The sequence below is a fragment of the Pinus tabuliformis genome, chromosome 3_2, assembly GCF_031772625.1.
Source record: "Pinus tabuliformis cultivar Carrire ecotype Pingquan chromosome 3_2, CPIR1, whole genome shotgun sequence".
Lineage (NCBI taxonomy): Eukaryota > Viridiplantae > Streptophyta > Pinopsida > Pinales > Pinaceae > Pinus > Pinus tabuliformis.
Window position 1 is genome coordinate 1,163,714,124 of NC_142302.1, and position 23,460 is coordinate 1,163,737,583.

The 23,460-nt window shown below is 40.0% G+C and overlaps 1 protein-coding gene across 1 annotated transcript in view; it reads right to left on the minus strand.

Moving 5' to 3' along the window:
* LOC149184851 (cinnamoyl-CoA reductase 1-like) overlaps positions 1-23,460 on the minus strand; it is a 188,340-nt gene that overhangs the window by 135,988 nt on the left and 28,892 nt on the right. The gene's annotated exons all lie outside the window — the stretch shown is intronic.

The following is a 23,460-nucleotide window of genomic DNA, read 5'->3' on the forward strand; positions in this document are numbered from 1 at the left end:
GGTAGGTCGAAGTTATAGAAGAAGCTTCTGGAAGATTCTATAGGAAGAAGAATTCTTGTGGGTTTCCTCTCAGCTGTAGAGGTTTTGGCCCTGGCTGATAGCCTACATACTGTGTCCTATTGTCTCATTGTCCTTTATACTTTGGTAGTTGTTTGATGATAGAGAACACTAATAATAATAAGTGAAAGGAGAAGCTAACTAAGTGAAGTAAAAACACATCACAAGCTGTTATCAAGAAGAGAAATCACCTACCTTGCTGCCCCTAGATTTCTCAACAATATTGTGGATCGAATGGCCGAGCCAAAGATTGTTCCTTGACACCGAGTTCGCTGGAGTTTCAAGGACAGGTTTCACCAAGTGTATTCACTGAGTGGGACATGTTTATCTCTGCTAGAAGGGTTGAGTTCATCAATGGAAAGGAGGATGTTTTATATCAGTTTGTTCCTGTAGGGTCGAGTTTCTCCACCAATATTGCTGGTTGAGTTCCTCATAGTCTGGACATCATTCTTGCTTGAGGGATGCGTTAAATAATGTGTGAAGTTAAGATACATCATACAAGTGCCATTGTTGTGCTGAGATTAAAGTGCTGAAGGGTCAGGTTTCTAATCAGAGTAGAGATCATGGTCTTCCTTGACTGCTGGACGAGTTTAATGCTGAGATTTGGGTCTGAATAAAACTTCTTCTCTTGCTGAGAAAAGGCTTGTGTATCTCCACATATCATTGGTCGTGAGTACCTGTGATAAGAGGGCCAAGATTTCCTTACCAGACCATTCCTATCAGCCACACGACTTCTGTCCTATCTCAGGAGGTTTGAGGTTCATATATACATTGGTACTGTAGAGTGAGAAAGGGCTGAGTTGGAACTACAGTTTGAGTCAATATCCCATGGGAGCTGCCACGCCTTGACAAAGGGAGATAAGACTGATATCTGAAATAAACTACAGACTTCCAACCAGGTTCTCATTTTCTCATGGTTTACTGTAGCCTACTGTTCTAGTTGTAGAAGATTTTCCAAACTCAGATTTATTGTTACAATGAGTTGTATCAAGGTTATTTACCATTTCTGAGTTTAATATGTTTAACAGTCAAGTGTTTTGTAGCCTCACTGTAGCATGTATTTTCCACTGTATATGTTTATTTGGTAACAAACTTTAAAAGTTACCTACAGTACCTTACACACAGACTGTAAAAACTCCACAGTGAACCAGGTATTATAAACTCAGAAAATTCCGTGGATTTCCCAAGATATTCCTGGGAGGGTATCTTACATTTCGTGATGATGAAGCTTAGATTTAATTGTCCCATGCCTTTACTAGATGCATAACAACATTTATCATCATCCCTACCACCCTTCCTCACCTTAGGTTCACATTTCAACTGTTTTATTGGCTTGTTGGTTTCTTCCTATAGCAAAACAGGGAATCATGTAGCAGTCTGCAAACAATTCGTTTTCTTCGTCCAATTCAGCAATAAACTCTTGGCTTAGTCTCCTTAATGTATTGGAACATGTATGGGATGTTGATGGTGGAATTTAGAAGCGTAGGAAGTTGCCTTTAGATGTTTCTATTATATGCTTTCTGAGAGCTATCTTTATATTTTGCAACATAGGTTTCAGTTTTTCCCTCCAGGTCAATTATTTCCAAGCAAAGTGTGTTTTCCATTTCTTGCAATCAGCATAGGTGTGTGTCATTTCATTTCTTCAAATTACCTCTACAATTTCACTTTCTTGTAGCATAGTTAGTCTGGCAAGTTAACTAGATTTCTATTCATCTAGCCTACACTCCAACATCTCTCACCTATATAAGGATTAGAAGAGGAAGAAGATAGTGCCTGTTGCACATACAATGTCGACACCTCTTAAGTTTACATAAACCCCTGGTTGATAATTACAGTTGAGACTCTTGGAGTTGCAGCATTGTTGCTGCAATACTAAGGGCCATCACAAGGTAACTCATGCATCCACTACTTCTCCCTCAATTACATCTGTACACTCAAGATGTGGATCCCCATTAGCTAATCCCCTTGACCATAGCACTTGCCCATGAAGCATTTTCCCCTCCATTTCCACTCATTTACACTAGAACCTAAAGAGAGAGGGGTTGACCTTGGAAATGTCACTTCCCTTCAAAGGTTGGAAGCACCTAATAGAGTTGACCATTAGCCACCTCTATCAAGGTAGGGAAAACTTTACAAGACTTGGTCTAGTTAGATATCGAAAGGTGATCCAAGTTTGAAGTATTAATATGCCCTTAACATGCAAGATTGGTCCACTTAGATGTTTGTATGATCTTAGTCTTTGATGAATGGTTGCTTTCACTAGAGTTAAGTTGGTTTTGTTAGGTGGTCCACAGCAACCCATGGCTTTGAGGGCACCCACTCCACAAGTACCCAGGCCTTTCAAAGAGGTTGATGACTTAGCCGCCACAGCATTGCCCACTTACATCAAAGCATTGAGCACTATAATGACTTGAGTAGATGATGCATGTCCCAGAGCACCCCCAGGACTTAGGACGCTAATCTTCTTTGACCCATCACAGAGAATTCTTGATTGTTGCACCATTGGACCCAGGCTAGCCTTGACACTACCTAATGGATAGGCCATGATTTAGATCCCAGATGAGGATGGTTTCTCTCTATCAAAACCCTAGAAACTTTAAATCAATTAGAGATAAAACGACAAAGAAGTTATAATAAGGTTCATTAATGGAGGTTACGAAGGGTTATTCTAGGTGGTTGGGAGGAAGGAATGGAATCCTCCCCACCCAAGTTCAATTCCCACAAGTAACATGATAGATGTTGATAGTGTTGATAGTATTGACAGTAAATGAATATTCAACATTGTATCTGTGAAAAAAAGGTTCCTTAATGGAAACTTGGTGATAATTTTCCAAAAGGAGATGTCAGAGCAATAAATGATTTAATACATATAAAGAAAATTATGTTGAAACCCTAATTCTATAACAATTACAAAATAAAAGCAAATACTCACAACAAATTTGCACAAAATCACCATAGAATCACTTTATCATCCAAGGGAAAATTCCTTCTAATAATAACATCCTCCCCAAGACAATTTGCTCATTCAATGCTCCATTGTGTCCAAGATATAAGAGACACTAGTGTGCACTCTTTAATGAATAAGTGAGTCTATTACAATGATCATTCTCTAAATCAACTTCCTTCTATTTATACGAGGGCAACCATGTTGATTTAACTTTAAAATTGACTAAAAACTCTAAAAATAATAAAATATGTGATTACAAGTCAAGCAAGTCACAAGCCGAGCTCAAAGATAGATATCTCAATGGTAAGACATAAAAATAAGCCTCATTTTAACCCCCACATATGTGAGCAGAAAGGCCTCCATGAGTGACATTATCCAATAAAAGCGCATGTCTCTGTCAAATATGTCAAGGATGGGTCAAAAAGGTGCTCCTCACTCCATAACCCAACTCCTCTTCAACAAGTTGTCCTATCATCAAGCAAAACCCTTCTCATTAATACGTTATCATCAACCAAGCCCATGTCAACACTCCAAGCCACATTAGGGGAATATCTCAAGGCTAGGGCATGATGCCATCATCTAGAAAAGTGTACCATCCCCTCCAAATGGGTCTTAAGTCAACATCGTCGTCAAATCAATTCAGAAAAAGGGCAATGTCCATCAAGAAGGTAAAATGCCAACACAGGAGCATCCTACCATCTCTAGGGTACATCAACTCTCTAGGCAACGTCCTGGCTCAAATGTACAACATTTCAAGCTTTGAAGGGAGAAGAGAAAGTCATCATCAGCACTGGATACATCTCAAGGTCAATAGTCCTCAACAAGTGATCAAGATCCTGGCTTTGTGCCTAGAACAGTCATCAATTGGGATTGGACATCCTCTTTGAATTGTTGGACAAACCTCAAACAATTCCCCAAGGGATGGTAGCTATATGTGGGCATAAGCATCTAAAACATACCCTCAAAATCAAGTGAGACCATCATCATAGGTAAAATAACCATAAGAGTATCATAGTGGGCCATATCTAATGCAAAAGGCACCAAAGTACTTCACACAAGCATCATCTTCAAATGTCTTCCTAGCTTATGATTTGTAAATAAGTTACCATGTTTAGATATGGGAGGGTTATCAAAAGGCCCTATTAGGTGCTTCCAACCCTAAGGGGAGGAACAGTTCTTAGGCTAACCCATCAATCAATAGGTGCAAGTGGTTAGTGATATGGTAGGGGTTTACTTCATGAAGGATGTCACAGTCTTTATACCAGTTATGAAATTCCATCATCCTTGTGTGAAAAAGCTATTGCAGTTATTGGTTATTAATCTTCTATCTTGCACATTATTAGTCTTTTGTAAATTACTTACAACAAATATTGATAAATAACACAACTGCAATTTCACAAATAAATAATCATAGGAACTAAGAAAATAACACACACATGAAAATTTGACACCGGCATTTTTGGACAAATTGTCCTTGGAAAAACCCTGAAGGGAAAACTAGTTCTACAGATGAGGGATTTTATTATTCTTTATCAAATCAAGGATTACATAAACCACTTTGCCTTTCTCTGGCAAAATTATTTCTTCACTCCTAGTCAAATCGAACCTCAAGAAACAAATCAACCCACTGGAAAACAACTCGGCCCAACTTTGGCAACTCACACTGCCTCAAATTGGCAGCTCACTCTGTTGAAATATGTAACTAGGTTCGGTCTTCATAATGACATATGTAATCATGATTTTGAGAAAAACAAATTATTATTGTTGATCTTGAGACATGGGTTTCATGCTCAAGAGGAATTTACTTTATAGGTCAAGCTCCCATTGAGAGCTTCTAGGGCTTATAAGTCATTGTCATGTATGAATGACCCATTTGGGCATGTTACTGTGAAAATTATATCACTGCAGCAACTGATTTACTTTTCCTACTTATTTCACCATAAGTTATTCATGAAATTACTTCAATAAGCATTAAAATAAACACTGCTGCAGGTATCACACCGTAATACAGAAACAAACATATGCACAAGAATCAACACATTGACACAGTTATTTTGGACTAATGTCCCTGGAAAAACCCAATGTGGGAAAACCGGTGTAGCAAGGGAGGATTTTATTATTTAGCAATTTTCTAGTACAACAGGATGCCAAACTAGCTTACCAACAGATAGACAAATTTTACAGCACTTCTTCTAAACCCAGCATCAGCCCTACTGACCTCTGCGTGACCTGAAACCCTCTGCATCAGCCTGCTGAGACTTTGTGCAGCCTTTCTAGCCTTCTACGTCACTCTTGCAGCCTCTGCGTGGATGACGCAGGCCCTGCTAGCTCTGCGCAGTCTTTGTTGCCTCTGCGTGGCTTCTTCTGGCCCTGCGTCTGCCTTTTCTGCCTCTGTGCTGACCTCTCGTCTCTCTGTTTCGTACTTTCTACCTCCTCACTGCTCTCCAGACCAATGGTTCAATTTCTCAGCTAATCCTGCTCCAGAAATTGAACTGACTAGTCTCCCTCAGTATGTTCTCCAAGTGACCCTCAAGCCTCCTCTTATACTTTTCTCGTTGACAAATCAATAGCCGAGATTAAGTCCCTAATCAACGGCTAAGATTAGATCTGGCTTGATCCATGACTTTTGGACCATTCTAACACAGTTTTATATTAATACACATTAATATTTTATTTTCCCTAAGTTTAGACTTAGGGACTCCATTAAAAATATTAATTATTTTAATATCTCCCAAACTGTTTAAAATCTACCCAAACCCTTTCTGGGTATTGGAGATCTCATGTGCTTTAGCCTCTCCACCAAATTTCGTGGCTAGAGCACATCTGATGCTACCCCAATTCAACAGTTACATATTGTAAAAGAAAATTGTTTGAGTCAAAACAAAGTCAAGGAACCATCCAAGACCAAGTCAAGATACATGTAACAAGTCAGCCTTCTCAAAAGACAAGTCGGCCTAAGGGACAGCTACAAGTCGGCTTAAAAGCTTGGAAGAGAAGCCTATATATAGGATTCGGCCTCACTCAAGAGATCACTCATCAAGCTCACAAGTGAAGACAAGGAGTGCGAATAGGAAGCCTCTTGGACAAGCGAAGAGGAGGAGAGTAGAAATCGAGAATTTTGGATCTGTTTTGGGCCATTTTCTGTTCACACATGAGAGGAGATTAGGGTTGATCCACTGCAGCAAATCCTAAGTACAATCATCTCAAGGAGACCGAAACGAGACAAGGAAAGAGTCTATCTTGAAGGCTGAAGTCACAAGGAAGCTAGCTCAATCCAAGCAAAGAATTAGGGCTAAAGTTGCCCTATTCTTGTCACACATGCGAAAAGTACAGTCAACTGCAGGACGCTGAGAATTGCAAGGACGAGGGTTAAAAAGGGAGAAATTGTAGTAGAAGAAATTGATTTTGATTTCAGGCAAGGATTGACTTGGTCTTGGAGGAATTTTTTATCAAGGTTCTAGGTCTTGGAATTCATCAATTGAAGATTCTATAAGAAGAATACTTCTTGTGGGTTTTCCTCTCAAGTTGGAGAGGTTTTGGCCCTGGCTAATAACCTACATATTGTGTCGTCTTGCCTCAATGTTCTTTATGCTTTGGTAGTTGTTTGATGATAGAAAAACATTATTAATAATAAGTGAAAAGAAGAAGCTAACTTAGTGAAGTAAAAACACATCACAAGCAATTATCAAGAAAAGAGAAATCACCTACTTTGCTGCCCCTGGATTTCTCAACATGGTATCAGAGCTAAGGTGACAAGTCAAGGAAGGGCAGATCAGCAAAGGACATTCAAGGACCAAAGTTCTAGAAGATTATCAGGGGCATCAAATCATCAAGAAGATCCTCTCATATCTAAGGCATTTCAAGGACAAGGTTTACACCATCATCCTGAAGGAAGTCAATAAAAGAAGATCTCAAAAACCCTGGTTTCTACAATTGAAGCATCCTTGGGAACCTCGCTCAATTATCAACTCAAAGAAGGAGACCTCTAAAGACCCTACCCCTACTCAAATTCAAAGTGAAGCATCTTGAAGTCCACTCATAAAACAAGATGAAAGGCGTTGTCAACATCAACAAGGATTCAAAGTGATCTCCGTCTCCTTGGGTCAAGGATCACTTTTGAAGAAAGACATCTTCATCAAGAAGTCCTTCATTACCAATATAATCATCAAAATCAAGGAGGCAGTAGGTTGAAGAGGAGTATCTTCACAAGTATATTTATGTCTACATCTGAATCTATCAAAATGTCTTTTTGCAAGGAAAGCAACAAGTTGGTTGGGGCTTCAAACTTTCTTGCATGGAAGAAAAGGACAGACCTGAACCTCATAGAAAATGAAGTTATGGAACATGTTAAGGGCTCAATCACTAAACCTCTAAAGGAAGAAGCTCAAGCTCATGCAAAGTACATGAAAGGGGAAGTAAGGGCTCAAAGGATTCTCATAGAATCTATCAAGGACACCCTCATTCCCTATGTATCAAAATTAGAAACATCAAAAGAAATATATGACAAACTTGTAGAATTGTTCTCTATAAGCACTACAGGAGAAGTGATCTTGTTAAGACAAGAATTCTACAAGATGAAGATATCAAAAGAAGAAGGAATAGCTTCATACTTTATGAGGGTGTCTGAAATAAGGAACCAACTACAAGAGCTGGGAGAGATAATGTATGACAAGGAAATGACTACTATTGTGCTCAATGGACTACCAAAGGAATGGGTAACTTTACATCAAGCATCTATGGGAAGAAGGAAGCTACTCCATTCAATGAACTATGGTCACTATGCAAAATTGAAGATACTAGGTTGAAGGCAAAAAGTGATGTAGGATCAAATGAGCAAACTCAAGTGTACGCTGCCATGGCAAAGAGGAAAGGAAAGTTTGGGATATTTGGTCCTCAGAAAAAGAAGAAGAATATGGCGAAGGTTAAATGCTATGGATGTCAAGAATATGGGCACTGTTACCCACCATTTTGTGGGTGATATCTCTAGAAGATTTTTTTTCTCCAAGATGGTCCTCAGTCGGCAACCAGTAGCCCCTTGCAACCACCAACTAGCTCGTTGTGCCATTTCTCTGCCACCTGAGCCAGCCATGTGGTCCCTCAACCATCTACGATGATCGTATGTGTTGAATTTTCTAAGTCTATCCGTTAGAAAATTAATCTGTATTCTGCTGGTTTATTTCTTCTACTTGTTTAAATTCGAACAAGTTATTTAAAACATTTAAATACTGAAATAAACACAATACAGTCACAACATCTACAGATCATCAACTAAAAGAAAACAAGCACACAAGTGACACCGTTATTTTTGGACAAATGTCCCCGGAAAAACCCAATGCGGGAAAACCGGTGCAGCTATTCAGAGGGTTATATTATTATGTAGTCTTTCTGAGTACAACTGGGTGCCTAACCGGCTCACCCGACAGAGAAAAATACACGGCAACAATACCTCTATATCCAAAAACAGGTATTCAAAAAACTTGTCCCACGAAACCCTCTCCGGCACAACTGAAGCTCAACACTGGCCCTTCTGGCCTCTGCGTCAGCCTTCTGCTGACCTGCGTCAACCCCAGGACCCTTTGCGTCAACCCTCTGAGGCACTTCACAGCCTCTAGGATCCTCAGTAGCACTCCAGCAGCCTCTGCGTGGATGAAGCAGTCCCTCTGGCCTCTACGCTGTCTCTGTTGGGCTCTGCATAGCTTGGACTGGTTGCTGCTCTCGCTCTCTCTGCTTCTGCACTAGTCTCTCAGTATTGTCTCTGCCTATCTGCCTCATACTCACTGCCCCTCGTTGTTGATCACTGATCAACTTTGCTTAGCAATTCCACTATAGCAAAATGAATGATCGATCACTCTGGTGTGTTCTCCAACTGACCCTCAAGCCTCTTCTTATACTTTTCTCGTTGGTCCTTCAACGGCCAAAATTAAATCTCTAATCAACGGGTAAGATTAGATTTAGCTTGATCCATGACTTTTGGAACCTTCTAACCCAGTTTTATATTAATACCCATTAATATTTTATTTTTCCTAAGTTTAGACTTAGGAACTCCATTAAAAATATTAATTATTTTAATATCTCCCAATTCGGGTACAATCTGTCCAAACCATTTCTGGGTCTTGGAGACCTCATGTTCTTTAGCCTCTCCACCAATTTTCATGGCTAGAGCACATCTGATGCTACCCCAAATCAACAGTATGTTTGAAGGTGGGCCTCCCAAACCTAAAGGTATGCCTTGTCATTTGGTAATTGAGTATTGTAGTTTGTGTATCATGGACACTTCTGGGCATGGATTAATGGGGGGATTTAGTGGAAAGAGTGGGCTAGGTCTGTGCTCTTGTCCCCTAGACCTATTTTGGATATTAACCTTAGACCTTAGTCCCATGGGACTTCTTTTACTGACCCCTAGGCTTTAGGGATGGTACTACATGGGAAACCCCGATTTTGGTTGCATGGTCCCGCTCCCTCATCCATATATATTACTACCCTTCCACTCATTATAACCCCATTTGTCATTTCTCCCACCTGGGTCCACATTCCTCCATTGCATCCACATAGAGTTACCCTTCCCCTTCCCCTTACCCACACCTTGGGTCAGGCCTGGAATGATGCCTTGGAGGTTGATGCAGCTGAAAAGAAAAGTAAAAGCATAATTGGCCACATTCAACAGGAAAATGTACCACAAAATGCAAAAGATGGTTGGGACAAACACATTTAGCACATGGACAAAAGCCAATACATGAGCTCTACCCCATCATCATGGCCATCACCCTATTCCTACAAGCCCTAGATGAGCCTCCTTTATCATTCAAGAACCCGTGATTGTCCCAACCCCTGGTGGGCAATGAACCGCCCTACTTTAAAGGGGGCATCCACTGTTATATCTTACACATCATGCTCTTACCCCTTGAGCCCCGAATAGTCAATTAAAGAAAAATCATAAAAGGCAAAAGGCATATAAAGAAGAGTGGAAAAATCAAGGTCGGGGCTTCCCTTTTATTAGTTACCATTGTACCCCAAGTGTGGGCTTCCCTTTTATTAGCTACCCTTGTACCCCAACATGTGGCTCAGGGCTGCCCCTTTCGTCCCCTACTCCATTCATCTCTTTATCACATACCACCACCTTTTGAAGGCTGTACTTTGGACATATTATCCTCTTTAGAAGTAGAAACCACCTAACAGGATACTTGGTTAACCCCATTTAGAGCTTGGAGACATTAGCACATGCCGAAGCCCATTATGGAAGGGCAGGCCATTATGAAGTCCCCACCTTTTGTCCATGGTATGTAAGCTCTTTTACTCGATTTCCTTGATGACTTGTTGTACTGGAAGGCTAGGGAACGCATTGGATCTTATGCAGGATTGCAAGTGGTCTCCATCTTGGGTTTGGTCTCGCTATACGGGTTCCTAACTCTCTAGAGGGCCACATTGGCACATGTAGGGTGTGTGTTGAGAGCCATGGGCCTCCATAGTAGTAGACAGCACTCCATGGATCTCCAGAGATGTTCAGAGATTGCTCGAGATTCACCTATTGGATGAGGAAGATGCACCTGGTTCACCTTTGTCCAACCAACCCCACAGTTGTACCATGCACTTGGCAGATGACCCAAGACTTATATGTTGATGTGGCATCACTTACACCACCATTTGAGCCCCTACATATGGTCTACAGGCATCTTCGACTTACTTGGAGACCCATGAGGTCACTTGTGTGCCCTCATAGCCATTGGGAGCACCATAGGTTTATTATGAGGAGAACAAGGGGCCAACCCCTTGTCCGTTACTTTTGGAAGTCTAATTCATCATTTGGGCACTTATGGATTTCATCAGGCTTCTTAGAGAGCCCAATGACATGCATTATTGATCATCTGACCTCTTGAGAGGCTTGTTATTTTGTTTATGAGCTAGTTTGGTGGGCTTGTCACCGAAAGTTAGTTATTTGCACAATTTTTTTATTTTATGGGCTAATGTAGGTCAAAAAGCTAAATCAAACTCCTTAGAGGTGTATAAATACAAATGATGAGAGTTAATTTCTCATCATCACTTGGTTTGGACTTGTATCTCTCTTGAGATTTTTGCTATTCCTTCTTGGTGGACGAAATTTTGGAGCATGGATGAATTTTGATGTATGGATTGTCTTTTCTTATCTTGGAGCTTCATGATTGGCAAGTCTATTGGTGGTTGGATATATTCTCTTACATGTAAGTGCAAATTTAATGTTATTATTCTTTTACTTTGTCACATGCATTGATAATGAGATTTTCACTATACTAGGGCTAGTTGTTGCATGCATTTACTGCGAAATTGTGGAATTATGTTTCTATATAGCATATCTCTATGTATGGGCCATGTATGTTGAACGAATTCTCCTAGGGATAATTCTATGGTTGAATTTATCTTGATAAGCCACTTCACCTTGCAAAATGAAGTATAAAAGCTTTTAAGGTCACTCTCTTTTGCCCTAGTGACAAGTGAAGTTGATCTTAAGGCCTCCTTGACCTAGAAACGAAGTCTATCTTCATATTCTTCTTGACTCCAATCCCCCCAAGGGATTCGGCACTGGTCTACCATAAGGTGATCACTCAAAGAACTATTTATCTTCACCTCTCCTCTATTCTAGATCTAGCCACATTAGGGCTCCTAGGGCATCATTTTCCCGACAAACCACCCATAAGAAAAATTCGATCTCTTGGCCTCTACTGTGTTGGTGTCTCTCCTAGGCCTCCTCCAAATTTGAGGAAATTCCAACAGTGGGGTTATGAGATATCCCAAGCCCTAGCCTCGAGATTGATTTTTGCCCTAAGTTTCCCTAGGCTAGTTCCTCATAGGCATCATTGTGCACCTTCAATTGAAAATCAAGTCTTTGGTCCCTTTCTCCTCCTTGTTTAGGTCAGTCTATCACTAGTTGCTAAACTTCTTCCTCTTGACCTAACCTAGATCCACTTAGTCCTGTGTGGTCCCATACCTTTGAAAATTCAACTCTTCAAAAAAACCACTTGGGAAACCAAGTGCAACAAGGATTTTAGGATTTTGGAAGCTCCTTTACAATTCACACTCCTTAATCCTAGCTCTTAAATCCTCATCCCCTTCTCCTAGAAATATTTGTACCTTGCTTAAAAGCAAGCAAGTCCCATTCTTGAGCTTCCCCTAGGAAAGGGTCCCTGAGATCACTTCACACCCATCTTAGCTAATTTATCCTTCATAAGTGATTCTCTATATATTGAGATTCCTCCCATCGGTGAAAGTTCATAAAGAGTAGGATGCTTTAGCTGTGGTGACAATGGACTTTAGCTTCATTGTTGCTCTTAACCTAGCAAGTGCCCCTCCAGGACCCCCTGCTAGTTTGAGAGGTAACATTTTGGCGTTGTTGTCAGGGAACACAAAATGTGTGTTTTGTTCCCCATACGACATATTGACATAACATTATTGGCGACTCCATTGGAAGAACGAAACCCTAGTTCTTCATTGAACTTTAAGGTCGATGCTTGTAGGGTGAAGCAAGCATTTTTTTAGGCATCTTTAAATTCACCCTGGTGACTCCTACATATTTTTCATGTATATCTCAAATAGGTTGTCTTTCTTTGATAAATTTCCCGCTTTGGACATTGCTAGCATCCTTGGGCATCCTAATCATGTCGCAAGAAGGATGGTACGTGGGGTGCCCATGTTTGATGGTGATCCACTCTCCACAATTGACCACGTAGAAATATTTAATGCACATGCTTCAAGAGAGAAGGTTGTTCACCAAGATGTCCTAATCTTATTATTCATGGGATCTCTCGATGGTCATAACTCATGGTTGCATGATCATGAACCTAGGAGCATCTCATCTATTGAAGAGTTCGTTGATGGCTTTCTTAGACATTTTCAAGTACACCCTGCATTAAGCATCCAAGAGGAAGCCTTCATCGAGCATCATCAAGACATTGAGAATTTAAGTAATGGGCAGGAAGACGAATCCTCCTTGGGTCCACATGATGAAAAGGATGATTTCCAGGACATATGTGTTGGAAGAATGAGTCTATGGAGAGTGAAGTTACAACTAACCTTACCTTTCTCAAGGATAGTACTCCCGATGATTCTCCTTTTGAGAACCTTGAGGAAGGTGATCCCATTAGCCCCTTAGAAGATGACATTGGAAATTATTTCCATATTGAAAAAGAGAAATGGGAAGTTGTTGGCCCTCAATTTGACTATGCTCCCATTTATGACACCAACAAGGAGGATGAGGTTGAGAGTGGTCCTCCCTTTCTCCCGAGCATTATTTATGAGGACATATCCATCGATACCCTTGGGAAGGAGAATTATCACTTTCCCTTGCATGAAAAGGAGCAATTGGAGATGATTGATTCTCCTTTTTGAGAAGACCTTATCTTTGATACCAACAATGATAGGATTGATAAGGCCCTCGCTCATACCTACCTTCCTTATGATTCTAGAAGTATATTCAAATCACTTGAGCTTCTAGATTTGGATTTTCAGGAAAAGGATCCCATTGAGACTTCACCTTCCCCTTTGCCCTTTTCTATTGTTCATCATCTTGAGTCTTCATCGAGTGATTCCCTCACCCCTTGTCATATGATCTCAAGTGACTGTGAGCCCTTTCCCCCTTCTAAGTATAGTGTCAAGGAAGAGCCCCTCATTGATTATACTTTACCTCCTTGTACACACCCTCAGGGTTTTGATCACATCCTTGCAGAGCAAATCTCTAGCTGGACACAGTATTTTGCAGCAGTTGCTAGTGAAAAATAGCATCAAGAGGAAGAAGGAGCACACACTGAGGGAAATTTTCCTCGAGGGACTTCTAGCTTCAGAAGTTCAGTTTTCTCTTGCAGATCAGCGGTCGTTGTGAGCAAATTTACTCACTCCAGCAGGGAGTGCATAGATCCTAGCAACAGCTAAGCGGAAGAGAAGAGGAGGATTTCGACTTATTTTTTTGAGATGGCCATTGCCGAACCACGAGATCAGGATAGATTGGATGGTGCTTCCAACTATGTCATCTGGAAGGCAAGGATGTCATTCCTTCTAGATGAATATGGCCTGAAGCCATTCACAGATGCAATGGTAGCTATCCCCATGGATGCAGATCAGCTGAAGGAATACCGAAAGGAGATGGTGAGGGCAAAGAGGTTGATTCTTGATGGTGTTCGAGATCACGTTGTATCACACATAGTGAGCCAAGGAACGACCAAGGAGATGTGGGATACACTTGCCACACTATATCAAGGCACGTTCGAGCAGCAGAAGATGTATTTGGAGGAGAAGTTGAGATGCACCAGGATTCAAAAGATTCGAGATCAGCGGTCAGCTGTTGGAGCAGCACCTCAAGCCACAGAGCTAGTATGATTGGCGCTCAACAATGTCTCTAAGGAATGGTAGGTATTCGTCCAAAGAATTTTGGACAAAGAAACCTTGCCAAAGTGGGACAGGATGTGGGCCGATTTGCAACAGCAGGAGTTGAGGCGAGACTTAGTGAAGAGCTCCACCAATGGCAGCAACAGCAGGTCGAAGCAGGTGAAGGAGGAGGAGAATGTGGCCCTCGCATCAAAGGGTCCCAATCAAGGACATGGGCAGCAGAGAAAGAAGAAGAAGGACCTGTCAAAGGTCAAGTGCTTCATATGTGGTGAGCTTGGCCACTACAGTACCCAGTGTCCTCTCGGGAAGAAGGACAAGGAGAAGCAGGACCAGCAAGCAGCTTCAGCAGAGATTGATAGGCTTTCCTCCAGGCTGGAGGAAGACTTCACCATGTTTGCTGATATACCCCCAGGAGTCAAATGGGTTGACTTAGTTTTGTAGCCTCAGAGTGCTACAGTTGGGCAGGATTCTTGAGGAGGTCCTCCTCTTGAATCAATATCTTTGCTACGGGGCCCACAGTATTTTGTAGCAGGATGGATCAGTGGCAGTAGATGCAGTCAGATGCCTAAGTAACAGATGGAGAGTCTAGTTGCAGTCAGATACTGGACAGCGCATGCAAAGTTGACAGCAGTGCAGAGTCAACAACAGCGCAGATGCCTTAGTGACAGCGTAGATACTAGCAGTAGTCAGAGGCTCGAGTGACAAATGTATCACTCTAATCACAGTTTATTCAGTATTTAGGATGCTTTTCAGTTGCAAATGTTGCAATTGCAGCAGCAGCAAATGGAGAGGGGGTTGCAGTGTTGACAGCAGTTCAGCAAGGTTAGCAAGAGCACAGATGCAACAAATATCAGAGTTGCGCAGTAGTTGGTGGGCAGCAGTAGCGTAATAGGAGATGATGCAGAGACAGGGTGTTGCTACAGGAAGAAGCAACTCTAGAACACATTCCTCGCTAAGAGGGAGTGTTAGTTTTTGTAGCATCGAATGTGTTCTAGCCTTGAAATTTTGTGGAGAGGCTAGAATGCATGAGATGTCCAAAACCAAGAAATCGTTTCTGGAAATTCTACCTAGAAGTGACTTAATTAGATTATTAGTCAGTTTTTAAATATTTCCTAAGTCTAAACTTAGGGAATATGACTAATTAATCAAAATTAATTAAGTTATGGTGTGAATCTTCTAGAAACTCACACGGATTGACTTCAAGTTAATCATGGCCATAGATTAAGATCTAATCTTGGTCGTTGAAGTCTCAACAGAGGATTATAAGAAGAAGTCAATGGGGCTTAGAGAAATCATTCGAGCGGTTCGATTTTATGAGCAGGTCGATTTCTTGAGTAGCAGTTGTGTGTTGCCGGAAGTGATTCAGTGAGGTCGAAGCAGTAAGAGAGGGGCAGAGATAGTGAGGTCAGAGGAAGCTTTTCTAGTTCCAATGAGTACATTGCAAAGAGGAGATTCAGTGCTAGAAGCTGGATAGAGGTTCCAGAGGCCGGGAGAATCAGTTTCCCAGATAGCAGCTGACGAGACAGTGAGAGGTGACGCAGTTTCGAGCTAGAGGGACGCAGTGACTGCGTAGGGTGACATAGAGACTGCGCATAGGTAGCAAGGGACGGCTTAGTTTCGAGCTGAGGTCAGCATGGGATCGCCTGTGGAGTGAGAAATTTTTCTCACTAGTTATTATTGCCAGTGATTTCTCTGTTTGGATTGCTAGTTTAAGCCTACATAGTTTGTACTCAGATTTTCACTACTGCATAATATTAAAACCCTCAGTTGCTGCACCGGTTTTTCCGAGTTCAGTTTTTCCAAGGACTTAGTCCAAAAATAACAGTGTATTTTGTGTGTGTGCATCTATTTCCTCCAGCATTTTTATTTCTTCCGCAGTATTTGTTTTGTGAAGGTTGCAGTGTATTTGTTTCAATATTTGTCGTAGCACACAGGGAATAATTTGTTTAATTAAATTACAAATCGAAGAAATAACATTAGTTGTTGCAACAGGATTCAGGGTTAGCCGAATTTTCACATGAAACCCACTTTAATAAGTCATAATAAAGAATAATAATAATAATTCCTTCATTCTTTTAATAAATACATTTCAATGTGACTCGAATACATTTATGAAGACCAAACCTAGTTACATATTTCAACACTCCCTCTCAACTAAGAAGGTATTCATAAGTACAAGTATAAGGAAGATCTCAAAACACATGAACCATGAAGAATTTAGGCACCGCAATGCCATGGACTAGATTCCTGACCAGGGCAATCTATCCAAGGTCCTCCAACAATTTAGGCACTCACAATGCCATGGACTAGATTCCTGACCAGGGCAATCTATCCGGGTGGGACTAAGATGGACTAAAGCTTTCAGCCTCTCTAGGTACCATCAGGCTTACTTGCTAACCATCAACCCAGGGATCTAGGTGCGTATCTGAGGTCAGAGCTCTATGACCAACGCCACCCTCCCTACTTCGGGATCTAGACATCAACACAAAGTGTCGACTAGATGTCCTCCCAGACAATGTGTCTTACACACAAAGCCTCAACACTCCCGATTATTTCAATCGGTTATAAATCTCCCCGATCAAACAGATCAGTAACAAATCTCTCTCGTGTAACTAGCATGCTATCAGACCTTTAAGAGATTTACTTGTACAAACACAACCTCAATCAGTAGTAAACTTTCAAAAGTGCATAAGTAAACACAAACCTCTGGGGTATTCTAGACAACTGATGTTGCTTCTCAATTTATCATAGTAGGACTTTCAAACAAATCTTGACAGAAGATTCATCAATCATACATCTTCCTTTCCTACTTCACATGCAACAACATATTCTACATTCAGATATGACTTTCCTTATTTCAGCAGCCCCTCAAAATATATTCTCCAATTTCTTCTTTCAAGGTGTCTTTCATGACTATGATATGCCCTCCCTTTCAACTAGGGAGATTTCTTTCATCTAAGCTCCCTCTTAACTTAGGGAGATTCCTTTCATTCAAGCTCCCTCTTATCTTAGGAATATTCTTTTCATCCAAGCTCCCTCTTATCTTAGGGGGCCCAACTTCTTTTCTACGACATTGGAGAATCTTTCATGGCTTCGATCCTTCTCATCAGAGTTATCATGACCATTATAACTTTCTTCATCATGCTTGTCATATCAGCTTTACTTACAAACATCTTCACCATCTTGAAGATTATGTACTTGCACAACTTAAATAGCAAGTAAAACCAAATCTATAGAAGCATGGAGTTAACTTATTTCATAATTATATAATAATGGAAGCATTAGACTTTATGCATCAAATACCTAAACTTAGTTAGGTTCGCAAACAACAAGAAACACATACTTTTATACTTCGACTATATGTTAGGGCTTTTGTCATAAACCCTAGATTTCATCGTCAAGACTTCGAGCACCTCAATCAAGAGAACAACCTTCATTATATCTAAGGCTTCAATATTTCTTCCAGAGGTATGACATACTCTACTACAAAATATTGCAAACCCTAGAAGCAATTCAAACAAATATAGTTCTACAATGCATCTAACAACTTTAGAACTCATATGTTAGACTTCCACTAGGATTTAGTGCAAGATCCTAGATTTCATACATGAGCCATTAAACTCCAAAACTCAAAACCAATCACAACTCAGATTCAGATTTCAACAATCTTTCATAAGTCTTAGATAATCACACTAGTCATCACATATTAGAGAATTGGACTTCTACTAAGGTTTAGTAACAATACCCTAGAATTCACAAATACTATCATCCTAGATAACCAAACTTCGACTTGGGCTTAGTTCCAAACCCTAGGACTCATGATCATCAACAATTAGGTCAACACATCTATTTAGGATTCCATCATCATGCACAAGCATATCATAACATGTGTTAGTCAAACCCAATGACACAAATTTAGACATGTGACAAACTTGATCAGACTAGGGTTTCGATCAGACAAACACACATATACCTAGGATTTCATTCCTAGGACATTAGTAAGAGTCTAGCTTATACATCCTACCAAAACCTAATGATCTAGGGTTTCAATACATGACACAGCAAACCCTAATTTACTAAAACTTCAAAGGTGTGGAATTTCAGACATCACCATTCAACCCTAACAAGCTAGGGTTTTTCATAACTATACAAAAACCTCAAACATGACATTATCAAAGCATCAAACATTTTCTTTAAAATTCAACAATAAACCTAAGTAGGTTAGGGTTTCACACATAATCATCGACATACCCTTAAGTTAGGGTTTTTCACAAAGAACCTTTCTAGGGTTCCACAAGAGTAATCAAAGATATGAGAACGGTAGATTTATCTAATGATGAATCACCCAATAAAGAATCTTTATGATTCAAGAGAGCTAGACATAAAATGTTAGCAATAGTTTATCAAAGAATGTTAGAGAGCTAACCATCAACCCAGGGATCTACGTGCGTATCTGAGGTCAGAGCTCTATGACCAACGCCACCCTCCCTACTTCGGGATCTAGACATCAACACAAAGTGTCGACTAGATGTCCTCCCAGACAATGTGTCTTACACACAAAGCCTCAACACTCACGATTATTTCAATCGGTTATAAATCTCCCCGATCAAACAGATCAGTAACAAATCTCTCTCGTGTAACTAGCATGCTATCAAACCTTTAAGAGATTTACTTGTACAAACACAACCTCAATCAGTAGTAAACTTTCAAAAGTGCATAAGTAAACACAAACCTCTGGGGTATTCTAGACAACTGATGTTGCTTCTCAATTTATCATAGTAGGACTTTCAAACAAATCTTGACAGAAGATTCATCAATCATACATCTTCCTTTCCTACTTCACATGCAACAACATATTCTACAATCAGATATGACTTTCCTTATTTCGGCAGCCCCTCAAAATATATTCTCCAATTTCTTCTTTCAAGGTGTCTTTCATGACTATGATATGCCCTCCCTTTCAACAAGGGAGATTTCTTTCATCTAAGCTCCCTCTTAACTTAGGGAGATTCCTTTCATTCAAGCTCCCTCTTATCTTAGGAATATTCTTTTCATCCAAGCTCCCTCTTATCTTAGGGGGCTCAACTTCTTTTCTACGACATTGGAGAATCTTTCATGGCTTCCATCCTTCTCATCATAGTTATCATGACCATTATAACTTTCTTCATCATGCTTGTCATATCAGCTTTACTTACAAACATCTTCACCATCTTGAAGATTATGTACTTGCACAACTTAGATAGCAAGTACAACCAAATCTATAGAAGCATGAAGTTAACTTATTTCAGAATTATATAATAATGGAAGCATTAGACTTTATACATCAAATACCTAAACTTAGTTAGGTTCACAAACAACAAGAAACACATACTTTTATACTTCGACTATATGCTAGGGCTTTTGTCATAAACCCTAGATTTCATCATCAAGACTTCGAGCACCTCAATCAAGAGAACAACCTTCATTATATCTAAGGCTTCAATATTTCTTCCAGAGGTATGACATACTCTACTACAAAATATTGCAAACCCTAGAAGCAATTCAAACAAATATAGTTCTACAATGCATCTAACAACTTTAGAACTCATATGTTAGACTTCCACTAGGATTTAGTGCAAGATCCTAGATTTCATACATGAGCCATTAAGCTCCAAAAATCAAAACCAATCACAACTCAGATTCAGATTTCAACAATCTTTCATAAGTCTTAGATTATCACACTAGTCATCACATATTAGAGAATTGGACTTCTACTAAGGTTTAGTTACAAAACCCTAGAATTCACAAATACTATCATCCTAGAGAATCAAACTTCGACTAGGGCTTAGTTCCAAACCCTAGGACTCATGATCATCAACAATTAGGTCAACACATCTATTTAGGATTCCATCATCATGCACAAGCATATCATAACATGTGTTAGTCAAACCCAATGACACAAATTTAGACATATGACAAACTTGATCAGACTAGGGTTTCGATCAGACAAACACACATATACCTAGGATTTCATTCCTAGGACATTAGTAAGAGTCTAGCTTATACATCCTACCAAAACCTAATGATCTAGGGTTTCAATACATGACACAACAAACCCTAATTTACTAAAACTTCAAAGGTGTGGAATTTCAGACATCACCATTCAACCCTAACAAGCTAGGGTTTTTCATAACTATACAAAAACCTCAAACATGACATTATCAAAGCATCAAACATTTTCTTTAAACTTCAACAATAAACCTAAGTAGGTTAGGGTTTCACACATAATCATCGACATACCCTTAAGTTAGGGTTTTTCACAAAGAACCTTTCTAGGGTTCCACAAGAGTAATCAAATATATGAGAACGGTAGATTTATCTAATGATGAATCACCCAATAAAGAATCTTTATGATTCAAGAGAGCTAGACAGAAAATGTTAGCAATAGTTTATCAAAGAATGAATATCATGAAGAGAGCAAAAACTTATAGTTTAAGACATACCTTTGTTTTAGATATCGTTTTGGGATTCAACTGCGTTAAGTAAGTCATTCACGTATGACCATTTCCATGAGAGGTAGTCGTAACTGACTAATTTCTCATGATTTTTGAATAGTTCACTTAGCACTCATTGCATCGGGTGATGCTCACAGGGGTGAAGAAGTGGGATTGAAACTAGTGAAATGAATCACATAGCATCAATCATCACTTCCGGGGCTTGCACCCGGTAACCAGGACTTCCCAGGAGGTCACCCATCCCAGATCTCCTCTGGCTCAAGCGCGCTTAACTGTGGAGTTTTCCCCACAATCAAGCCCACTTAGCTTGCTACCCCATTTGCAAAACCTTAGCAAGTATTGTGCTTCATGAACCATTCAAGTAGAGATCCCTTTACTCTTTTTGAATTTAAGTATGGGGGTTTACGCAGTGCATTATATTAGATATCGTTTTGGGATTCAACTGCGTTAAGTAAGTCATTCACGTATGACCATTTCCATGAGAGGTAGTCGTAACTGACTAATTTCTCATGATTTTTGAATAGTTCACTTAGCACTCATTGCATTGGGTGATGCTCACAGGGGTGAAGAAGTGGGATTGAAACTAGTGAAATGAATCACATAGCATCAATCATCACTTCCGGGGCTTGCACCCGGTAACCAGGACTTCCCAGGAGGTCTCCCATCCCAGATCTCCTCTGGCTCAAGCGCGCTTAACTGTGGAGTTTTCCCCACAATCAAGCCCACTTAGCTTGCTACCCCATTTGCAAAACCTTAGCAAGTATTGTGCTTCATGAACCATTCAAGTAGAGATCCCTTTACTCTTTTTGAATTTAAGTATGGGGGTTTACGCAGTGCATTATATTAGATATCGTTTTGGGATTCAACTGCGTTAAGTAAGTCATTCACGTATGACCATTTCCATGAGAGGTAGTCGTAACTGACTAATTTCTCATGATTTTTGAATAGTTCACTTAGCACTCATTGCATCGGGTGATGCTCACAGGGGTGAAGAAGTGGGATTGAAACTAGTGAAATGAATCACATAGCATCAATCATCACTTCCGGGGCTTGAATCCCAAAATGATATCTAATATAATGCACTGCGTTAACCCCCATACTTAAATTCAAAAAGAGTAAAGGGATCTCTACTTGAATGGTTCATGAAGCACAATACTTGCTAAGGTTTTGCAAATGGGGTAGCAAGCTAAGTGGGCTTGATTGTGGGGAAAACTCCACAGTTAAGCGCGCTTGAGCCAGAGGAGATCTGGGATGGGTGACCTCCTGGGAAGTCCTGGTTACCGGGTGCAAGCCCCGGAAGTGATGATTGATGCTATGTGATTCATTTCACTAGTTTCAATCCCACTTCTTCACCCCTGTGAGCATCACCCGATGCAATGAGTGCTAAGTGAACTATTCAAAAATCATGAGAAATTAGTCAGTTACGACTACCTCTCATGGAAATGGTCATACGTGAATGACTTACTTAACGCAGTTGAATCCCAAAACGATATCTAATATAATGCACTGCGTAAACCCCCATACTTAAATACCTTTGTTTCTTAACTAACCTTGTAATTCCAATGCTTTGTCTTATGAAGCCTTCTTCCATGTTCCTTGAATATTCAACAAGTTTTTCCTAAACAAGGAAAATATGAATAGAAATGTGATTAGTATTTAATGCAAGCAAAACTAGATAAGGAAAACTAAAAATCAAAAGGTGATAGGATACTTATCTTTGGAAGTTGGTGAGGGCTCCCTCCAAGCTTGAGGGATACCTATAACCTTATAAAAACAAATCAAAAATGTTTTTCCAAAATATGTTAAACCTACAAATACTAGAAATCAAACAATGAAATAACTAAGGCTTAGATCAAAGGACTTAGTAGTGTAAGTCCCTTATATCCAGTTCTTTGGGTTTATTCTTCTTTGGAGATCCTTCTTCAGCAACATTAGCTTGGTCTCTATTTCTTTTCTTGTTCTTCGAATTGTCAGGACAGTCACTTCTATAGTGACCCATTTTGTGGCATTGGTAGCATTCTATTTTGGACATATCGACCTTCCTTCTTGGCCCTTTTGACTTCTTGAAGTTTCCTTTCTTGTGAGAAGCGGAGTATGCATTTGAAACCTTTTCTTCTTCATTGTTGGATACTAATGAGATTCTCATTTCTTCTTGGCTGCAAGCATTCCATAATTGCTCGAAGGTAGGAGCTTCTTTCCAACTGTTGAGACCTGAAGCAAAAGAACTCCAAGTAGGTGGCAATCCCAATAACTAGCTCCTTTTCCAGTACAATTTCATCTATGGCTTGAAGTTCATCTCTAATTCTAGATATCCTTACAAAGAAGGAAGCCACAGTGTCATCCTTTGTCATTTTTCTAGTCCTTAATTCATTCTTCAGACTTGCTACTTGACCAATGTTTTTGATAGTGAACAATTTTGATAAGGCTTCATACATTTCTTGAGCATGGTCTTTATTAGAAATGTATGGGACAAGATTGTACTTTATGCTTTCTACCATCAGTGTCAGCCAATATTTCTGACTCTCTAAACTTCACTTTATTTGCATCACTAGATTCTTGGGTAGGTTTCTTCACTTTTCCTTTGACCAAATCCAAGACCTTGTTCTTTTCAAG